At 41.3% G+C, this 20,875-nt stretch overlaps 1 protein-coding gene and 1 pseudogene across 6 annotated transcripts in view; one reads left to right on the forward strand and one right to left on the reverse strand.

Moving 5' to 3' along the window:
* The window catches only part of LTBP1 (latent transforming growth factor beta binding protein 1), a 403,312-nt gene that overhangs the window by 59,413 nt on the left and 323,024 nt on the right, over nucleotides 1–20,875 (forward strand). The window lies entirely within an intron of this gene.
* LOC147582330 (large ribosomal subunit protein eL8 pseudogene) lies at nucleotides 8,196–9,950 on the reverse strand (annotated as a pseudogene).

The following is a 20,875-nucleotide window of genomic DNA, read 5'->3' on the forward strand; positions in this document are numbered from 1 at the left end:
TTCTGTTGCTGTGGCCCCTGTTTATCTCCTGGTTTTAAGAAGCTGTTTTGGAGGAGAAAAAAAAAAAATCCTACCAAACCCATTTCTGTGAATGAGGCAAGCGTTTCACAACTTAATTGCCTTCATGTCTTGAAAGGTCACCTGTAAATGTAAATAGTGGGAGATTCATTGTGTGTATTAGAAATACTTTGTAAGGTTGAAGCACTTGGCAGTCTCCCTGATTGATTTCTTTGATGCCGTGTTGCTTTGTGTTAATTTAAGGTAGTGATTTTTTTTAAATGTTTATTTTTGAGAGAGAGAGAGAGAGAGAGAGAGAGAGTGTGTGTGTGTGTGTGTGTGTGTGTGTATGTGTGTGCGCACGCGCGTGTATGTGCATGGGAGTAGGAGAGGAGCAGAGAGAGGGAGACAGGACCTAAAGCAAGCTCTGGGCTGTCAGCACAGAGCCTGATTCGGGATTCACACAAACTGTGAGATCATGACTTGAGCTGAAGTTGGATGCTTAACCGACTGAGCCACCCTGGTGCCCCTAAAGTAGTGAGAATAAGTATGTTAGTGACGTGTGTATTAGATCATTTCAGATCCTTAATATTTTGAGCAAAGTACATATGGTCACTGTCAAATAAGACTTTGATAAATGAGTTATAGTCTCTAAAGCATTAGTGGTTTTGAATATTCCTATGAAGTGTGATTTTATCGCTCACAGATTAATTGCAGTTTTTAAAAACTTTTTAGAGATTGAACAGCTTCTAAATGTTTATTAGTTATATTTTTATATGAATAATCTATTAACATTCTTTATCCCATTTAAATTTCTGTTACAGTGGAATTTCTATGAAATTTCTATACATTTTTTATTTGTAAGAGCTCTTTTCGTAGTAAAGATCTCTTTGTTAAACATTTTAAGAACTCTCAACGTTGGGGGCGGCCCTTATATACAAAGAATGTTATTAGTACCTACTGAATTTTTTATCCACCAATTTGGGTTCTTTTTAATCCCCCAACTTGAAAGAAACTTCTTAAATTGAATTTTTGAAAATTCCCACTCCTAGGTGGTTCAGTTGGTTGGGCGTTCAACTTCATTCAGGTCATGCTCTCAAGGTGTGTGGGTTCGAGTCCTGCATCAGGCTCTGTGCTGACAGCTCAGAGCTTGGAGCCTGATTCAGATTCTGTGTCTCCCTCTCTCTCTGCCCCTCCTCCACTCATGCTTTGTCTCTCTCTCTCTCTCTCAAAAATAAATAAATATTAAAAAAAAAAGTCCCCACTCATCTTTGAGGACAAGAATACTAATCAACAACTCATTGGGTAATGTATTTCAGAATTCTTCTGTTCTGCTGAGGCTTGTTGGTTGACATAAACATAATTAGGTATTGTTGAACCATCTTAACATTCTAAGCTTGAATAGTTCTTAGTGCATTTCTAACCTGGTTGACTTATCTAAGGTTCAGCAAAATGAGGGTAGAAACTCTGTTCTCCCCATCTCTGCAATTCAAATTTTCAGCTTACTATAGTTGATTAACTTAGTCTGTCAACAAATACTGAGTACCGGCCACATGCCAAGGACTGTTCTAGGCATTCCAGTTGGAGGATCAGGCTAAACATGCTTGCAAGATAGTTAATAATATGGGATAATACCATAGTGACTGGTGATTTAGGTGGTGCCTGTTATAAATTCTAGCGGGGTATAAGGAAGGGGGCCATCAGTAGGGACTAGAGTAAAAGGAAGACTTGCCAGAATGTGGAGGACTTTGTGAAGGAGAGAGGCTGGCCTTTAAGTAAAGGAGATGACAGGATGGGAGATAGGGTGGGAGCGAGTCTCCTGTTTCCATAGGACAGGTGGGAGATTGATTTATTTTGGAGATATGGAAGAGTAGTAGGAGGTGAGATTGAGTGTGTAGATCCAGATTATGGAAGGCCTTGACAAATGGGGAGAGTGTCTTTGAGTGGGGCTGTGAGAAATGGAGTGATGCCACTCAAGAAGGAAAAGATTTACCTGTGGGGAGCCAGCTTAGCCAGTGCTGTGGAAATGTGAGGAGCACCCAGGTGATTGATGCACACATGAGAGAAAGGTGCCTTAAGGAGCTGGCCTTGTCGCCCACCTACCTCTCACAGTAACTTTTGGGGAGGAAATCTAATTTTCTTTAAAAATAGAGGGGGATGAAGACGGGCAGTCCAGAAAATCCTTCCTTTGGATCCAGACGAAGGAGTTATGTATAGTATGATGTTTATCTCTACCTCTAGATAATGTGAAGTCAAAGGATAGGTCCTCTTACCCACTTTAGAAGTGGAAAATGGAGGCTGTCTTTGAAGGCTTTCTTTTTCCTCTATTCCACTCTGTCCTTGGATTCAAGCTCACAGACACATAATCAGAAGCAGATTCTATTTCCTTCTGTGTTGATCAAACTAACACTCTTCAAAATGCATTTGGTAGCCATTCATCATACTCTGTAGAAAAATCAAGGTCTCTTTTTTCTTTTTCAGGTGTTCTCAGACTCCTTTTCTACCCTTACCTTTGTTGGCTTTATGGCTTTTGCCATAGCCGTTGTGTGTTATCTTTGCCCCTTCCAGTATAAATCTCTGTGCATCTGCTTTGTGTGGTTTTCCTACTACACTAAGAGTGCTCAACTCACCTGTAGCCCTCGTCTAGTAGGTGACTGGAGTCCCACATTGTTTATGATGTCATTGCTGAGAGCTGTAAGTGAGCCTGGGACATTTGGGCACGTGTGCACACACAGGTGATAACAACTTACATGTTGATGAGTTCTGGATATCTTTCTAGTTAGATTGCATTATCTGGTTTCTAGTTGGATTGTGTTCTCAGTTATTGAAAACAATGTAAAAAAAAGAATTAAAATTTGAAACAAAAATTTCATAATTTACTGTGTAATGTTAAATCATCAATTTTATTTCAGACTTCATGTACATTTGTTGTTTAACATAGCTGTTGAGGCCTAGGGGTTGCTAGGAAAGTTTTTGTGATTTGCTCTGTGAAGTAATCAATCCAACCCCAGACTATTTGATAGTACTGGTAGTATTTGTCTTTCACAAAATAAGAAATACTTTCCAAACCCAGTGAAGAAATGCTGTGCTTTTTTTTTTTTTTTAAATTCCTATATCACCTTTATGTTCATATTAATTTAGGATGTTCATTAAAACACAAGGATTTGTTCCTGATTTGAATGGATACATGCACCCTGATGTTTATAGCAGCATTATCAACACTAGCCAAATTATGGATGGAAAGAGCCCAAATGTCCATCGACTGATGAATGGATAAAGAGGGGGTGGTAGATATAACAATGGAATATTTCTCATCCATAAAGAAAAACAAAATCTTGCCATTTGTAACAATGTGGATGGAGCTAGGGACTATTATGCTAAGTGAAAAAGTCAAGTCATGGACAAGCACCATAGGCTTACACTTATAGGTAGACTTTCATAAACAAAACAAATGAACAAAGGGGGGAAAAAAAAGAGAGACCAAAAAAAAACAAACTCTTAACTATAGAGGACAAATTGATGGTTACCAGAGAAAGAGGGGCGAGGTGGGTGGGGGATGGGTGAAATAAGTGATGGGCATTAAGGAGGGCACTTGCGATGAGCACAGGGTGACGTATGGAAGTGATGAATCACTAAATTCTACACTTGAAACTAATATTACACTGTATGTTACCAAACAGGAATTTAAATAAAAATTTGGGGAAAAAACCCATAAGGATTTTCAATCCAGTTTACTAGGAAGTCTTTGACAAGAAACCAAAAGAAAGGACTTGGAACCTTCAATCTCACAGGTATTTATTGAGTGCTTACTATGGGCCAGGTAACTGTGTTGGTGGCTCAAGGAAATAATTCTTTAATTTCAGCAAATAGCCTGTACCTGTTCTGTTTCTTTCTTCCTTTTCTCTGATTTCTAGAATGAGTAGTTAGTTGCATTTTGTGGTTTTTTTAGTAGAGAGCTGTATTTTTTAGGACAAAGCATATGTAAGGCTATTCCTTCTACTGGTGTCAAGTGATATTTGTCCTGTTCCTTCAAAGTCCAGTTCTGGTGGTAACAGGCCTAAAATTAATTTATCATATGATTTACGTGCTGTATCCTCGCACCAGGCACCATTCTGACTTGCAGGCATAGTGCTCAGGAAGATCTAACCAAACCCTAACAAGCCTTACACATGCAAAACATTTCAGTTGTGGGCACCTACATGAGAGCTGGGAAAGAGATTTTTGCCTGATCAGGAACACCGAGCAGTAATAGTGTCTGAATTCATAGCTCCTGTAGAGTTTTTGAAGAAAAAAAAGAGCATTTTGTGTGTGTGTGATATTTCACAGAAACAGTAGTATCTGAAAGCTAGTTGGCTGCAGCTGGACAGGCTTCCTTTTGTATGGAAACACTGCCTCTAGTGTTGGGGAAGAAAACACTCCGTAGAATATAGTGCAATATTATGGTGCCATCTGTCTTGAAAATGAGTTATTCTTTTATTGTCTGCGTTATAGTAGTTCCCAGACAACCGAGAAACTTCAGCTAGGGTCTGGTGCTATTTTGTATATGGACCGGTTCCTGCTGGTGAAAGCCTTTAAAGCTTTATTTCAAAGGGTACTCACATCGGGAGTTACCACTGTGATGTGATGAGGCTTTTGCCATAAAGCTCCCAAGGATTGCACACTTGCCTAGCTTCCTGGGCAGAAGAGCGTATGGAACAGTCACTACACCTTCTGTCTCCTGTTTCAGCTTGGGATGGGACATCTTCCTCTCAGATGGTATTCTTTTTCCAATGAGTGTTTTGAGTTTCTTTTTATTTTATTTATTTTTTTTTAGAGAGAGGTAGAGAGAACAAGTGAGGGAGAGGGGCAGAGGGAAAGAGAGAGAGAATCCCAAGCAGGCTCCACACTCAGCATGGAGCCTGATGCAGGGCTCCATCCCATGACTCTGGAATCGTGTGCCGAGCCAAAATCAAGTAGGATGCTCAACTGACTGTGCCACCCAGGCGCCCCTTGAGTTTGTTTTCAAGGGGATGATGACGCAGATACATGAATCTATAGAGTTGGAAAATGAGGCAAAATTTGAAGGTTTGGCTCTTAAGGAAAAAAAAAGGCTAAAAATGCTTTTACTTCTCAGATTTTTTTTAGAATCAATTCAAGTGAAAAAGAATACTAGAAACATTTAAGCGATAAAAACGCTCATCACTGTTAATAATTAAGATCTTTGAAAGCTTCAGTGTTTGGGGTTGACAAAACAATGGTGACATGCTGGCAAGTTTTTCCTTTTCGGTTAGCTGGACTGCTGCTTAAAATTGTGTAATTGAAATGTGTATAAACATAGTAGTTATAAACTATTATGTTTATACACATTTAAACTCCGTTAAAGTATTAATGTTTGCATTTGAAAGTCTGCACGGATCAGAAAATGGATTTAGCATTTCACATCCTCTAGAATGATGACAGGGAAGTGTAGGACGGTGCTGGCGCGTTTTCAAAGGCATTCTTCCCTGGTCTGGATACTATCATAGACGCAAATGCGGTTTGTTCAATTTATTATATACACAACATGCATAATAGTCTGAAAGTGGGTTTTTTTCCTTTTTCCCTTTTTTCTTTTTTTCTTTTGGTTTTAAGCACACTGGCTACAGTTGATTATATAAAAGGTTTGAAATAGTGCCTGGTTTAAAAACTTGGGGGCTGCTATTCTTTCTTTAAAAAACACCAACCTAATGAATGAATTTAGACAATGCAAACACCCACACCAATCAATTCATAAATGGATTTCATTTGAAAATGCGGATGCAGTTTGAACTTTTACGATTATGCCATTGGGCAGCAGGTGGCAAGCTTTGCTTTTCAATGAACTCCGGTTTTATTTTTATACCACAGGATGCCAAAATTTGAAGAGGGTGGTTTGCATCCACTGGAATATGTCATTTCTTGGCAGTACGGCCTTGAACCACCTCCTTTGCTCATCGTGCATAATTGCCTTTCTTTGGATGCCGAAGCCGACCCTTTGGTTCCCCCCACCTTGTTGCAGATGGATAGGGATTAATTCACATGAGCAACGCTTTTATTCCCGTGATTTTAGCAGCACACTGCTAGTGGAGAAAATAAATGAAAAACAAATGAGTTTTTTGAGGCAGTCCCTGCATGGTTTATAAGAGGTTTTGTTGTATGGACTTAATACTGACACATATATATGGCTTATTTTGCTTCCACTTAAACACCTGGGTGGCTCAGTTGGTGAAGTGTCTGACTTCAACTCAGGTCATGATCTTACGGTTCGTGAGTCTAAGGCCCGCAGCTGGCTCTGTGCTGACAGCTCAGAGCCTGGAGCCTGCTTCGGACTCTGTGTCTCCCTCTCTCTCTGCCTCTCACCTTTTACACTCTGTCTCTCTCAAAAATAAACATTAAAAAAAAAAAAAGTCACTTTTGACCAGAAAACGATGCAGAGGTCTGACAAATGCACAAAATTGAATAGAGTTTCATGAAAGAATTTGTGGAAAATTGGACAAGAAAAATTCTTCTTGAGACCAGAATTGAAAACCATTGTGTTCTCCTAGTCTGTACTGGGTGTTTAGTCAAGATTTGGATTTCAAGTCTGGTAAAGAGACTCAGTTTAAAGATGGGAGTGATAGTAAGGTGGGCACTGAATTAATTTGGGAATTGTTATACTCTTTACATAAAACTTTTCTTTTTGGGTTGTTATGCAGTGTGGAAAAATTTGAGGGAACAGAAAAATGAAGAAGACTGAATCGTTGTAAACATTTAAGCATTTAATAGTCTACAAATATTTAGCACTTGCTATGCACGCTAGTTTTCCTATGCCTGTTGTTAGAAATGAGTTCATATGGGCTATGCTACTTTATGTTCATAATTTTTTAATTGTTCTTAAGTTTTCCCCTTTTCTGGTGCTACTTAAAAAATTTTTTTAGAAAGTGTATTGCATACAAAAGGCTATAATTTTCTTTTTTTTTTTAATTTTTTTTTTTCAACGTTTATTTATTTTTGGGACAGAGAGAGACAGAGCATGAACAGGGGAGGGGCAGAGAGAGAGGGAGACACAGAATCGGAAACAGGCTCCAGGCTCTGAGCCATCAGCCCAGAGCCCAACGCGGGGCTCGAACTCACGGACCGCGAGATCGTGACCTGGCTGAAGTCGGACGCTTAACCGACTGCGCCACCCAGGCGCCCCAAGGCTATAATTTTCAACGCACGCATCAAGGCGAATGATGGCAAACCCAGATGCTCATACCCACTGCCTAGCGGAAGAAACAAAACACTGTCGTCGTTAGAGGCTCTCTCTGTGACCCTTCTCCGTACTTTACCCTCTTTCTTCCACAAAGTAACCTGTATTAATCGTTTTCTGCTTTTTAATTTTTTTATTAATTTATAAAACTTTTTTTTAAAGTTTGTTTCTTTTGAGAGAGAAAAACTGAGCGAGTGTGAATGAGTGCACTTGGGAGAGGCAGAGAGAGAGAGAGAGAGAGAGAGAGAGAGAATGAATGAATGAATGAATGAATGAATGAATATGAATCCCAAGCAGGCTCCACACCAGTAGTGCAGAGCCTGATGCGGGGCTTGCACTCACCAACTGCGAGACCATGACCTGAGCCAAAATCAAAAGTCAGAAGATTTAATGTCTGAGCCACCCAGGTGCCCCATTTTCTGCTTTTTTAAAAATAGCTTTATTATATTTTTCAGTACTTCTGAACACTGTTATTTTGGTTAGCCAGTTTTTCACTTTTCAATAAATCTATTGTTTGTATTCTTCTGAGACTAGCTTTTCTTGCTTACATGTTACCTTCATCCATAATAGTGGCTCTCAAACTCGTCTGAGTCACCTGGATGACTTCTAAAACCTGACTTGCTGGTCCCCCACCCTCCACCCCCCACCTTAGTCTCGGGAAGGAGAGTTTGCTTGGTTAACAAACTTAAGGGTGATGCTAATGCTGTTGGTCTTGGAGCCATGCTTTGAGAACCAAGGAAGATCCTGATGCTTTGTACCTGGGCTTTATTTACTTTTCTTTTTTATAGTGTCCCATTATATGAATATACCACAATTTATATATCCACTCTCCTGATGTAGGGCATATGAGTTTCCAGGGATTTGCTATTCCAGTGTTGCGATGACCATTTTGTGTAAGTCTTCTGTGAATCATTTTTAAGAGTTTTTACACAATGGAATAAAATATCAATGTTAAGGGTAAGTTTTTGTTTCAGAAGACTTTTGTTTTCAAGACACACTCTGCTATGTGGCAGACATTGTCTAAAAAAGAACTGATTCTCTGTACAGAAAATAGAACAGCACACACGCAGTCCACTTTGGTGGCCGGTTCTTCAGCCTTTGCCTTTCCCAACTTGGCCATGAGAGCCACCGACTTCGGGCCCAGGACGTTACCTCCCTAGTGACGGTGGATCTCATCATATCTGTCTTTGAAATCGACCCTGATGGCTTCTCCAGTTTAGCCAGAGCTTCTTTGTCTTCCAAGTTAGCCTCTGTGAAGTTGACAGTGCTGCTGATCTTCCTGTAGACCAGATGCCCCAGCCTGGCCTTCCGCTTGATGATGCAGTAGGGAACCCCCATCTTAGGACACAGGGCAGCCAGGGAGACAAACCCAGCTCGTCGGATCCGCAGCATGTGCTATTGCTCCCCGCTGAGCCTTCTTGTTTTCCATCATGGTGGTGACCATATTAACTCCACCTTGCAGGACAGACAGCCTATTAGTGGGGACATCCCCTTGCTGGCAGCTTTCTTCTCTGCCCGGGCCAATAATCTCTGTTGCTTCTCCTGCTTGGTCCCTCTGGTCTATATTTGTGGGCCAGCTTAAGTGGTTGAGTAGCTGTTTGGTGGTCCGAGGCCTGTGTGAACTGGTGAGTGGCGGGCAGCACATTTAGACCCTTCGAGAGAATAGCCCTTTGCTGCTGCAGCTGGATGTAGCGGGGTCATTTGACAAATCAGGTGAGGTCCCCTTTGGGCTGTGTGTCCTGTCTGATACCAGAATTCTTGGGCCTTTTCTCAAATAAGGGAATGACCACTTTCTTGGCCTCTTACTTCTTTACAACAGCTGGTGCCCCAGCCACCTTCTTTCTTTCCGCATCTTGGATGGCTGGAAGAGAGAGATGAGAAAGCTTTTTTACAGTGAGCTCTTGTCAGAGCTCAAAACCACTCATCTTGGGCAAATCGATCAATGTTTTTCTCTTAATGTGTTATCTTGTTCTAGAGTCATCCTTCCCTACTGCATTGTCCTCAGGTAGTTTTCTTATTTTCCTTTCACATTTGTTTAACACACCTGGAATTGAGTGTGCTGTGATTTAGTTTATTTTCCATGTGGATAACTAACTGTCTTATTTATTGACTAATTCCTCCCTGTCCCCCAAAACTGATACCTTAGCTGTCATATGCAGACTCCTCATCTATGTGCTGTCAAAATGAACACTTTGCTATGCAAACCTCTAAATAGATGTGTGTCTGTTTCTGGATTCTCTATTCTCATGCATTCATCTCTGTCCTTCAGCCAATACTTGAAGTATTATAATTGTATAACAAGATTTGGTAGGCAAATCCTTCCTCTTCGTTCTTTAGCTATGTTTCCACATGAATGTAGAATCGGCTTGTCACTTAAGAAACAACAACAACAAAAAACCAACAAAAGCTGGCTAGCATTTTGATTGAAATTGATTGAGCCCGTATATAATTTTGAGATGAATATGCCTCTTTTTGATACTGACTCTTCCTATCCATAAATGCAATGTCCTTTCATTTTATTTAGGTCATCTGAAATGTTCTTGAATACTTATTAAATAATTTTCATGATCTTTCACATCTTTTATGACATCTTACTGCTCCAGTATTCCTGCCTGCTGTTGTAAGGAATCTTTTCTAAAACTTCATCTTTAAACATGCTTTCCTATAGAAATGAGGTTTCATGTTTTTCTGTGCACTGAAATTTGCTAAACTTACGAGGGTACATTGTCCGATATTTTGCATTTTCCATAGAGATTACATCATGTATGATGATGAATTTCTTTTCCTGATCTTTACATCTAATTTTTGTGCCTTGTGGCACTGGCGGGGGCCTTCAGTTCATTGTGACACAGAAGCCGTGGTAGTGGGTGTGGTCCCTTATTTAAAGGGAATTCCATTAGCTGTTCATCATTGGGGACCCCATTTGCCCTAGGTTTTTTGTAGATACCTTGATCGAGTTAAGGACCACCCCTTTATTGCTAGATTGCTGAGGGTATCTGTTACCGTGTTGAATTTGATCTGTTGGTTTGATCATATGGTTTCCTTTTCTCTTTAATGGGGAGATTGAACGACTTGCTAATGTTGGAACAACCTTGCATTTGTATAATAAGCTTCACTGATGTCTTTTTTTAAATCTGTCATTACTTTCAGTTTGCATCTGTATTCATGAGTGAGGCTGGCGTGCAATCCTGCTTTCTCATGTTGCTTTGATAAGATTTTGGTATTAAGTTATGTTGGCCTAACAGGATGAGCTGGGGAGTGTTCCTTCCTGGTCTGTTCTTGAAAATTTTGTGTAAGACGAGCCGTTTGGTCGAACTCGCATATAAAACCACTTGGGTAGTTTCCATGTAGGAGATCATTTTTTATTGTGTCATTTTGTACTTTTTATTTGTACTAAAAAATTTTTTGTGTGTGTGTTCTTTTAGATTGATTAGTCTTCCTCTCCTCATTCTTTCCTCCCTCCCCACAAACTATTTTGGATTATATACTCTCTTTCTCTGCTTCGTGATTATCACAGGTGTTTACCTCAAATAAACAATTTGTATTGAAATTAACAAAGGCAAAGATACTCAGTATTTTTACCCTCCTACCAAATAACATCAGGCCTTAGGATAATAGTCTGTGCTGTTGTTTTTCAAACTTTCAAGTAAAAAAAATTTTTTTTTAATTCTATAAATTAGATAATCTATCATTGCTTTATATAGTCAATGCTTATTTTAGATTTTCCCATGTATTTGCCTTTTTTTTTTTTTTGTTACTGCTGTTCTCCATTCCTACTTGCATTTTAGACATTCTCTTTGGGACAGTTTTTCTTAGAGTGCCTCCTTTAGAAATTCTTGTGGCGAGGGTCTTTTTATTTCATTGAATCTTTCTGGGTGTGCAGTTGTAGCTTGTCAGTTACTTTTTTTTCTAAGTATTTTGAAGCCATTTTGCCCACCGTCTTGTGGCTTCCCTTGTTAACTGTGGATGAATCTGCTGATGGTCCTTCTGATTCTTGTTCCTTTATGGGTAATCACTTTTCTGTTTAGATTTTAAAAATTTGTCTTGCTTGGAATTTACTAGAATTGCATGTGAGGATTCATGTTTATACTTCTGCAAAATTCTCAGTCATTGTTTTTTTTTTAACGTTTATTTATTATTGAGAAAGAGAGACAGAGGATGAGCAGGGGAGGGGCAGAGAGACAGGGAGACACAGAATCCAAAGCAGGCTCCAGGCCCTGAGCTGTCAACACAGAGCTGGACACGGGACTCGAACTCACAAACTGTGAGATCATGACCTGAGCTGAAGTCTGATGCTCAACCGACTGAGCCACCCAGGAGCTCCCTAAATCATTTTTTAAAAAGTTTATTTATTTATTTTGAGAGAGAGAGAGAGAGAGGGAGGGAGGGACGGAAAGAAAGAGAGAAAGAGAGCAAGAACATGTGTGCATGTGCAGGAGGGGAAGAGAGAGAAGAGAGAGAGAGAGAAAATCCCAAGCAAGCTCTGTACTGACAGTGTGGAACTCGAACTCCTGAACCATGAGATCATGACCTGAGCTGAAACGAGTCATATGGTTAACCAACTGAGACACTCAGGCATCCCTTAGTCATTTTTAGTCTTTAACTCACTGCTTCTCCCCTGTTTCCTCCTTTTACAAGTGTGATTAGGCAGCTATTACACCTCATTCTGTTTCCTGTATCTTTTAATATCTCCTGTGTTTCCTGGTCTCTGTGCTGCATGGACATTTATTTCTTCTAGTTCACTAATTCTCAACTGTGTCCTGCTATACCTGCTGGGACCCTTTGGATTCCCCTTTTCAAATGTTTACTATTTTTTTATGTCTGAAAGTTCTGTTTGTTTTTCAAATCTCTCAAGACTAGAGAGATTTATTAATCTATATTAATCTTTTGTCAGTCATAATTTAAACATCGTCTCTGTGTATATTAAATATAGTTACATTCTGTATCCTAAAATCCCAGTTGAATAATTGGCAGTTGTTACTGAACTGATCCCACAGTTTGATTTGTGTGTGTGTATATTGTGTGTGTGTATGTGTGTGTGTTGATTCTCTGATTTCCTTGTGCATGTTGTGATTTCTTTTTTCTTTCTTTCTAATATATGAAATTTATTGTCAAATTGGTTTCCATACAACACCCAGTGCTCATCCCAACAGGTGCCCTCTTTAATGCCCATCACCCACTTTCCCCTCCCTCCCACCCTCCATCAACCCTCAGTTTAGTCTCAGTTTTTTAAGAGGCTCTTATGGTTTGCCTCCTTCCCTCTCTGTAACTTTTTTTTCCCCCCTTCCCCTCTCCCGTGGTCTTCTGTTAAGTTTTTCAGGATCCACACAAGACTGAAAACATACGGTATCTTTCTCTGTATGACTTATTTCACTTAGCGTAACACTCTCCAGTTCCGTCCACGTTGCTACAAAGGGCCATATTTCATTCTTTCTCATTGCCGCATAGTACTCCATTGTGTATATAAACCACAATTTCTTTATCCATTCATCAGTTGATGGACATTTAGGCTCCTTCCATAATTTGGCTATTGTTGAAAGTGCTGCTATAAACATTGGGGTACAAGTGCCCCTAGTGCATGTTGTGATTTCTGTTGTGATTACTCTGTTGCAAGTAAATGTTCAATGGAATTTTATCGCTAGAATTCCTTACATCTGAGTTTTCAGGTATGTTCTTACAGAGGTTCTTTGTGTTCGATTTTGGGAAGTTCATGGAGGTACCTACCACCCATCCAGGCCAGCTTGTAACTAAAGTGGAGTTGCTTTTGTTTTGGTCACTCAGGTATTTTGTCACTGACTGCCGAACTTGCACACAGGTGGACTTGTGATTCTCACCTGAGATCATATTTGTTGTTACCATAGCTTTTCAAGCTCAGCCAAAGCCCTAGCTGAGGTAGCCACATATCTTCACGTTTCCACTGTAGGGTGCTTTTCTTTCTTTTCTGTAGGGTTCATTTTCTAGACATATTTCTCTCTGGTCTTTACGTGGAATCTGTTACCTTGTACAGTTTCCAAATGTGTCCCTGTGCCCCATGCAGCACGCTGAAACCTGGAATTGAGGCATCCAGAAATGGCAGATGCCCCTCCAGGGCACATTCCTGTTCTGGTGCCAACTCATTTCCCTGGATTCATGCTCTCTGGTTGTTCCTGGCCCCTGAGAGTTTCTCGTACTCGCATGCCAGCTCGACCATAGTTTGATATTTTGTCCAGCAATTTTAGTTGTGTGATACTGGCAGATTTTCTCTGCACATCTAACCCTTTGTTTTGCCAGAAGTAATTTATTTTAAAGACTTTTCATTCTGAGAAATTAGAAACCTCATAGTTGGAGGATAAAGCATAAGGTTCCTTGTGCTGCGAGGAGCTCATGTCACAGCTGAGTAACTAGACTCCAGGTCTTTGGAGAGATTCATGCTTTCTTCTCCTTGTCATTTGGAGCATGAGAAGTCTTATGAAAACCCTCTTTTTGGGGAGCTCTTTCAACTAAATGGCCAGTGAGCCCGAGGGATCAGCAGGATTCTACTCTGAGGCAGCTTTCCCCCTATTTTTCCTTGGCATCCTGACCGCGATACCCTGCTCTGGGGCTTTGCCTCCTGCCCTTTGTCTTTTTGTGCCCATCCTCGTTATTAAACCTTGTCTCCTCTTGCTTCGTTTTGCTCACCAGTTTCACCTGGGCATTCTTCAGCTTTAGCAAACGTGCACTTGGAGAGTACTGATGAGTATATGCAGAAATTAAATTGGCTTTTGTGTCTTCTAATCCCACTTGTCTCCTTTAGGGTTTGAGAGAAAATTGAAGTTCTCTTCATTTCAAGAGAGGTGGAGAGGGATAGTGATTTGGGGTAGGAAAAGGGTAGATACATACTTGTTGCTTCTCCTGTGGCGGAAAGCAAAACATAGCTGCTGTTAGAAGGGAGAGTGGAAGCCCCATCAATACATATTTTCTTAAGCCATTAAAACTCCTGAATTAGTATACCTGCCTAGTAATGGAAATGATATATCTGTTTTGAGCATGCTGTTGTCTTGGGTTTAAATTGCGATCTTTTAATGCTGTTTCAGAGTCTTCTGTTGTAGTGGCCACCTGTAAACTTGGCAGCCTTTAGAGCATTGCCAAAAATATCAGGACACCAAATAAAACATCCTTCTAACCGAAATTGAGATCAGGTATATCTTTGGCTGACCATTTCTAATCCCAGACTTGTCTAAGTCATTGAGAAATTACATGTTATGTTTGTGTGTGTGTGTGTGGGGTATAATAATATAATCATAGGCAATTAAATTAAATTGAGGAAGTGAATGAAATTACTTTTTTTTTTTGGTCCCATATTATTTCTTTTTCAGGAATCTGGGTTGGAATTAGATAACCATTAGTTTAGTATGTCAGTATCAAACCTGGAGTGATAATAAGCTTGGAAGGGCAGATTCTGGGGTGAGGAAAGACAGACTATGGTTGCTTGAAGTTGAGCTTCTAGATTGGAAAAGCTCTATACTCTTATTCTCTCTTCTATTCTGTTGTGTTCTCAAGGAGAGATCAGATAAGAGATCTAACAAGACAGGTTTTGGAGTACAGAAGCGGTGGCTGAAGTGCAGCTAGAGTAGAAGACAGATCTAAAGAGTTGTCCTCTCCTCTCTTTCATTTCTTGGAAGAAAATGAGCTGTGGGTTACCTCAAGGCTCGACTTGGGTTTGTGATCATGAGTACTGATTACAGGAGGTGATAGTCAGGAGTGCTTGAGGATCTGCAAGTAGGATGGGGCCTGTCAGGCAGAGGGGGTTCACAGGGGATTGGAGGATGGGTGTAGACTGAGGTTTGGAGCAGTGGGTATTGTGAACTCCAGCTCCAGGGAGTGCTTCCTGGTCACATGTTTAGGAACAGAGACCTTTATGTGCTGTTAAGGAGCTCACAGTTTAGTAGAAGGCCTGCGCGTGCGCGCGCACACACACACAGACACACACACACACAGGATACTGTTTCCTTGTGATAAAGATAAGGGGAGAGGTTTTGCAGGTGCTCTGGGAGTTGAAAGAAGAATGATTTACCATTTCCTTCTCCATCAAACCTAAACTCTTTGTTAAGACCCTCCATGATAGGGACCGATCCACCACTTGCTCAGCCCTGTTCTTCGCTCTTCTCCGGCTGATGCCTCCCCCACCATGTGGGCCAGTTTCCTCACCTGACCTCTCCCAGGCTCTTTCTCAGCTCCACACTTATTTTCTCTCACCTCCACCTGACAGATCCTCCCTAGAATTGTGGGATGCAATTCATTTTTCTAAGAGCTTCCCAAGAACTCTGATGATAACCAGCATTTATTCATAACATGCAGTGTTCACAACAGTCAGGTGTTCTGCACACACGCTCTTGTGACAGGGGCGATGTTCAAACCGTGATGGTATAGCAGAGACATGGAACAGTCAGAGCCAGCTGTAGTGTGGGGCAAGGTTGCCTGCTGTCCTGGAGGTTATTCTTTTTAATTTTCAAGATTATTTATTTTCAGAGAGACAGAGACAGCATGAGTGGGGGAGGGGCGGAGAGGGAGGGAGGGAGGGAGGGAGGGGGAGAGAGAGAGAGAGAGAGAGAGAGAGAGAGAGAGAGAGAGAGAGAGAGAAATCCATCCCAAGCAGGCTCTGCACTGTTGGCTCAGAGTCCGATGTGTGACTTGAATTCACAAATGGTGAGAACATGACCTGAGCCGAAATCAAGAATCAGACGTTTAAATGACTGAGCCACCCAGGTGGCCCTGGAGGTTATTCTTTTAGTGCTGAATTGTCGAGGGGTTACTGGGTAGAGCTGCACTTAGCAGGGGAGGTGAGGGTGCCCAGAACTGTGGCTCTGCCATCTGCTCTATAAGAATATGAGCAGTTTTACGGAGAAAACACTGTACTGGTGGTACCTCTCAGTTGGCTGTCAGGCTGCCTTGCAGCAGCCCCATCATTAACACCCTTTTTGTACAAATTAGGAAAACTAGTTATTTATTTATTTATTTATTTATTTATTTATTTATTTATTTATTTATGAATGAAGTTTATCGTCAAATTGGTTTCCATACAACACCCAGTGCTCATCCCAAAAGATGCCCTCTTCAATGCCCATCACCTACCCCCCCCTCCCTCCCACCCCCCATCAACCCTCAATTTGTTCTCAGTTTTTAAGAGTCTCTTCTGCTTTGGCTCTCTCCCACTCTAACCTCTTTTTTTTTTTTTTTTCTCCTTCCCCTCCCCCATGGGTTTCTGTCAAGTTTCTCAGGATCCACATAAGAGTGAAACCATATGGTATCTGTCTTTCTCTGTATGGCTTATTTCACTTAGCATCACACTCTCCAGTTCCATCCACGTTGCTACAAAGGGCCATATTTCATTCTTTCTCATTGCCACGTAGTACTCCATTGTGTATATAAACCACAATTTCTTTATCCATTCATCAGTTGATGGACATTAGGCTTTTTCTACAATTTGGCTATTGTTGAGAGTGCCGCTATAAATATTGGGGTACAAGTGCCCCTTTGCATCAGTACTCCTATATCCCTTGGGTAAATTCCTAGCAGTGATTTGCTGGGTCATAGGGTAGGTCTATTTTTAATTTTTTGAGGAACCTGTTTTCCAGAGTGGCTGTACCAGTTTGCATTCCTACCAACAGTGCAAGGGGGTTCCCGTTTCTCCACATCCTCGCCAGCATCTGTAGTCTCCTGATTTGTTCATTTTGGCCGCTCTGACTGGCGTGAGGTGATAACTGAGTGTGGTTTTGATTTGTATTTCCCTGATGAGGAGCGATGTTGAGCATCTTTTCATGTGCCTGTTGGCCATCTGGATGTCTTCTTTAGAGAAGTGTCTATTCATGTTTTCTGCCCATTTCTTCACTGGATTATTTGTTTTTTGGGTGTGGAGTTTGGCGAGCTCTTTATAGATTTTGGATTCTAGCCTTTTGTCTGATATGTCATTTGCAAATATCTTTTCCCATTCCGTTGGTTGCCTTTTAGTTTTGTTGAATGTAGGAAAACTAGTTTTAGAAACATAGCCTGCCACAGTGACAGCTAGTAAGTGAGAATCAGACCTTGAACACAAACCTGTCTGACCTTAAAAAATGATCATGAGTTTGTGACCACCAGGCCACTTCACACAGCTGGTAGGTTGTCATTCGGAGTCATGCATTCACCGTTTCCTCTGGATCTAGTCTGTTTCTCTAGCTAGATGGCTCTCCGATGATAGCTGGCTGAGGGTCGTTTGGCAAGTGCATGTTTTACTGTGTAAGAAGCCGCCAGACTGTTTTTCACGGCAACCACCCCATTTTGTATTCTTCCCAGTAGTGTGTGAAAGTTCTAATAGCTGTACATCCTTACCAGCACTTAGTAGTGTCAGGTTTTTCTTTGCAATTCTAATGGACGTATAGCAGTAGCTCACTGTGGTTTTATGACAAACTTCGCTGGATTAAAAATGCTGAGGATGTTTTCACGTGCTTATTTGCCATCTGTAGATTTCCTTTGAAGTGTCTTTGGTTCTTTTGCCATGTTTTTAATTGGGCTGTTTGCTTTCTTGTTATGACTTCTTTTTTGTTTTTTTTTCCCCCTTTAACAGGACTTCCTTTTCAGGGATTTGTTAATTAGGTTTTTGAGGGCATTTGATATAAACACTTTATAAAGTGCTTCAAAGAAGATGCTCTAGGAGTGGTTGCCAAGGAAAACTAAGATGGACTTTGGTTCCGACGGGGGCAGGAGCAGTGAGGATGTGCTTTCCTCAGTGTGGTTTTGAAACAGGAGGACAGAAAAAAGGGAGAGAGAGGAAAGAGCCAGAATGCACAGGAGGGATTTTGATCTTCGGTCTTAAAAGGCAAACAGGGGTTTGTTTGGCTGCCAGTGGAAGCTGGGAGGGTTAGAAATGCCAAAGGGATGGTTTACTCTGAAAAAAGCAGTTGAACAACAAGAAGAACTGTCCATCCTTTTCTGCCCAGAACTGGGTGAGGCCGAACCAGTGCGAGGTTGCTACCACTGGGCAATGAGGTCACATTATTTTGTAACCTAGAGTGAGCAAATACTGAATACTTTAAGGAAGGGTAAGAATTTACCCCTAGATAGTGACAATAGGTATGTATTTTCAGCATCTGTCCTGGTATGTTAGTGGTTTTTTCTTTAAACAAAACTACCCTTTGGCTTATATGTGAACTTCTGGGAAGGAATCTGTGAGGCTGAAGCACTCGTTGCTTGTCACCTGACCTGCAGGCCCTGTGACATTGGAAAAACCAACCAGGTGTCTTGTCCTAGGGTTTCAAGGCCATCAGGGCTTTGGACCCCAGCCCCCAGTGTTGTCTACACATTGTGGTGTGTGTATTTTTGGGGGGAGTGGTGACATGATTTCTTTGAGGCTCGCGGAAAGCTTATAATTCCCAGTGGCAGTGAATCTCTGTTCCAGAGGCCATGCTTGTTGGCACATTGGCTGTGGGAATGTCATTGCCGACGCTCCTTGTCTCAGCTTGAAAATATTACGGCAGGAAGTCCTGGGTCAGATGATACTAGGTATACATTAAAGTAGTGGGATTGAGCCCAGAGTCTTTTCTGCTCTTGGAGGAGCAGCTTTGATTCCCTTCCTGACATAATTAACCATTGGTCAAGAAAAAACTTTTTTCATGTATTAAAAGTACCCCAGATAATGTGTGTTCCCGATTATGTCATTATAATTATTTATGTATATATGTATGCACATATATATGTGTGTATATGTATATGTGTATATATATATGTGTGTATATACATGTATATAAAGCTATACTGTTTATTTGAAAATAAACCCAGCTACTAGGGTGGGCTGAATATATGCACTGTACCATGCTGTTTGTTGGAGAAGACAAAACAGGGTAAAACATTACTGGAAGATAAGGGCCCTTTAAGCAGAGCATGAAGCAAGACAGCTGCTCAGGCTGGGGTGGCAGGTGTTGGCTGTGGATGGGTGAGTAGTAGTTGATAGGCCAAAAGGGGAGGAAGTATAAGGAAAAATTGGGCCAAGCATGCTTCACCTGGAGTATTCCTGTCGGGGGGCGGGTGGAGGGGGGGGATAGATGTAAGTGGGGTTGAAAATGCAGCATGGGTGAAATGCTGGTTTGGAAAATGTATCTGGTGGTGGATGGCCAGGTGTGTTGTAGAGCAGGCAAAGGGGCAAAGGTCATGTGATTCTACTGATTCATAGACTCTGGATTCAATGTATAAATTTTTGCTTCATTTCTTAAAAATAATTTTCTAAATGTTCAGAAGGAAAGGTGTGCTTGGACTTCTTATTAAGTAGGATTGTTAAAGGAAAAAAACAATTTTCTGTTTTTAAACTACAAGGAGTGAACCCTGAATAAGTTACGGACCGTAGTTACCAGGCACCATCAGGGAGTGGTGGATTCAGAAGGGTGGTAAAGAGAACAAAAAAGCAGTCAGGAATTGAGAAGCAGCTGAGGATTGCAGGTGGCGAGTGGTGTTGGTGGAAAGAGATTGAGCATTTATTCAGCAGAAGGAGGTGTATGACCGTAATTGAACCCATTCCTTAGGGTACAGCCAAGTGCTGGCAGGAAAGACAGAACCAGAACCGTGAAAAGATTTTGCAGTGCAATACCTGTCTTCCAGAATCCTCCTGGAGAAGAACAATATTGTCGGTTCTACGAGTAACTGGGTTAGAAGTAGCTTTGACAGTGAAAATCTTGGCCTGACCCATTGATGTCTGTAGCAGCACTTTCCAAAAGTAAGGTGCTCACACTCCAGACCTGTAGAAGATATTCCACTGGGATGCAAGAAAACAAAGCAGTAGACGTTCTGCTTATATTTACTTCTGTCTAATGGTAGGAACTGTACTTTACATAATAGTCAGTCTGCACATTGCCCTGGTTCCTTCGGCGCATGAAGGTCAGCAGCCCCAGGGCATTTCGAGAGAAGAGCGTGGGTTCTGCTGACAAGGGCGACTGACTCTGTATGGAGGTTTGTCTCTACCCGATTAAGTAGATTTCCAGATTACAGCATCTTAAGTAGTCAGAAAATCTTACAGCACATTACAGTGGCATGGGGAGTGATCCTTATAATCTTTGGTACCACAGAAACTAATGGGAGCAGATTACCTAAAGGAGTTGTTGAAGACGGATTAGGAATTGTTCTTGTAAAGGCAGGCATTTTGGCCTTTCTTTTCTTTTCTTTTTTTTTTTTTTTTAATTTTTTTCAACGTTTATTTATTTTTGGGACAGAGAGAGACAGAGCATGAACGGGGGAGGGGCAGAGAGAGAGGGAGACACCGAATCGGAAACAGGCTCCAGGCTCTGAGCCATCAGCCCAGAGCCCGACGCGGGGCTCGAACTCACGGACCGCGAGATCGTGACCTGGCTGAAGTCGGACGCTTAACCGACTGCGCCACCCAGGCGCCCCCATTTTGGCCTTTCAAGTGATACTTGGCTGTCGTATTGCTGCCCCACACGTACTTGAAAAACGAATGCATATAATCTGCTTCCAAAATAGAGATGATAAGTTAATGAATAAGGAAGTAGGTGTTTTCTTTTAACGATCATGTGCTACAGAAAGGACACCTAGAAAATAAGTGTGTGGACACACTTTGATTGCTAAACGATTTTCATTGCAGAAAGCGGTAGCTGTTGTGTCATGTAAACTCATTCCTTTATACTTGAAAATCTTCAACTAAAATCATGC

Source organism: Puma concolor, chromosome A3 (genome assembly GCF_028749965.1).
Source record: "Puma concolor isolate L17-30 chromosome A3, mPumCon1.1.hap2, whole genome shotgun sequence".
Classification (NCBI taxonomy): domain Eukaryota; kingdom Metazoa; phylum Chordata; class Mammalia; order Carnivora; family Felidae; genus Puma; species Puma concolor.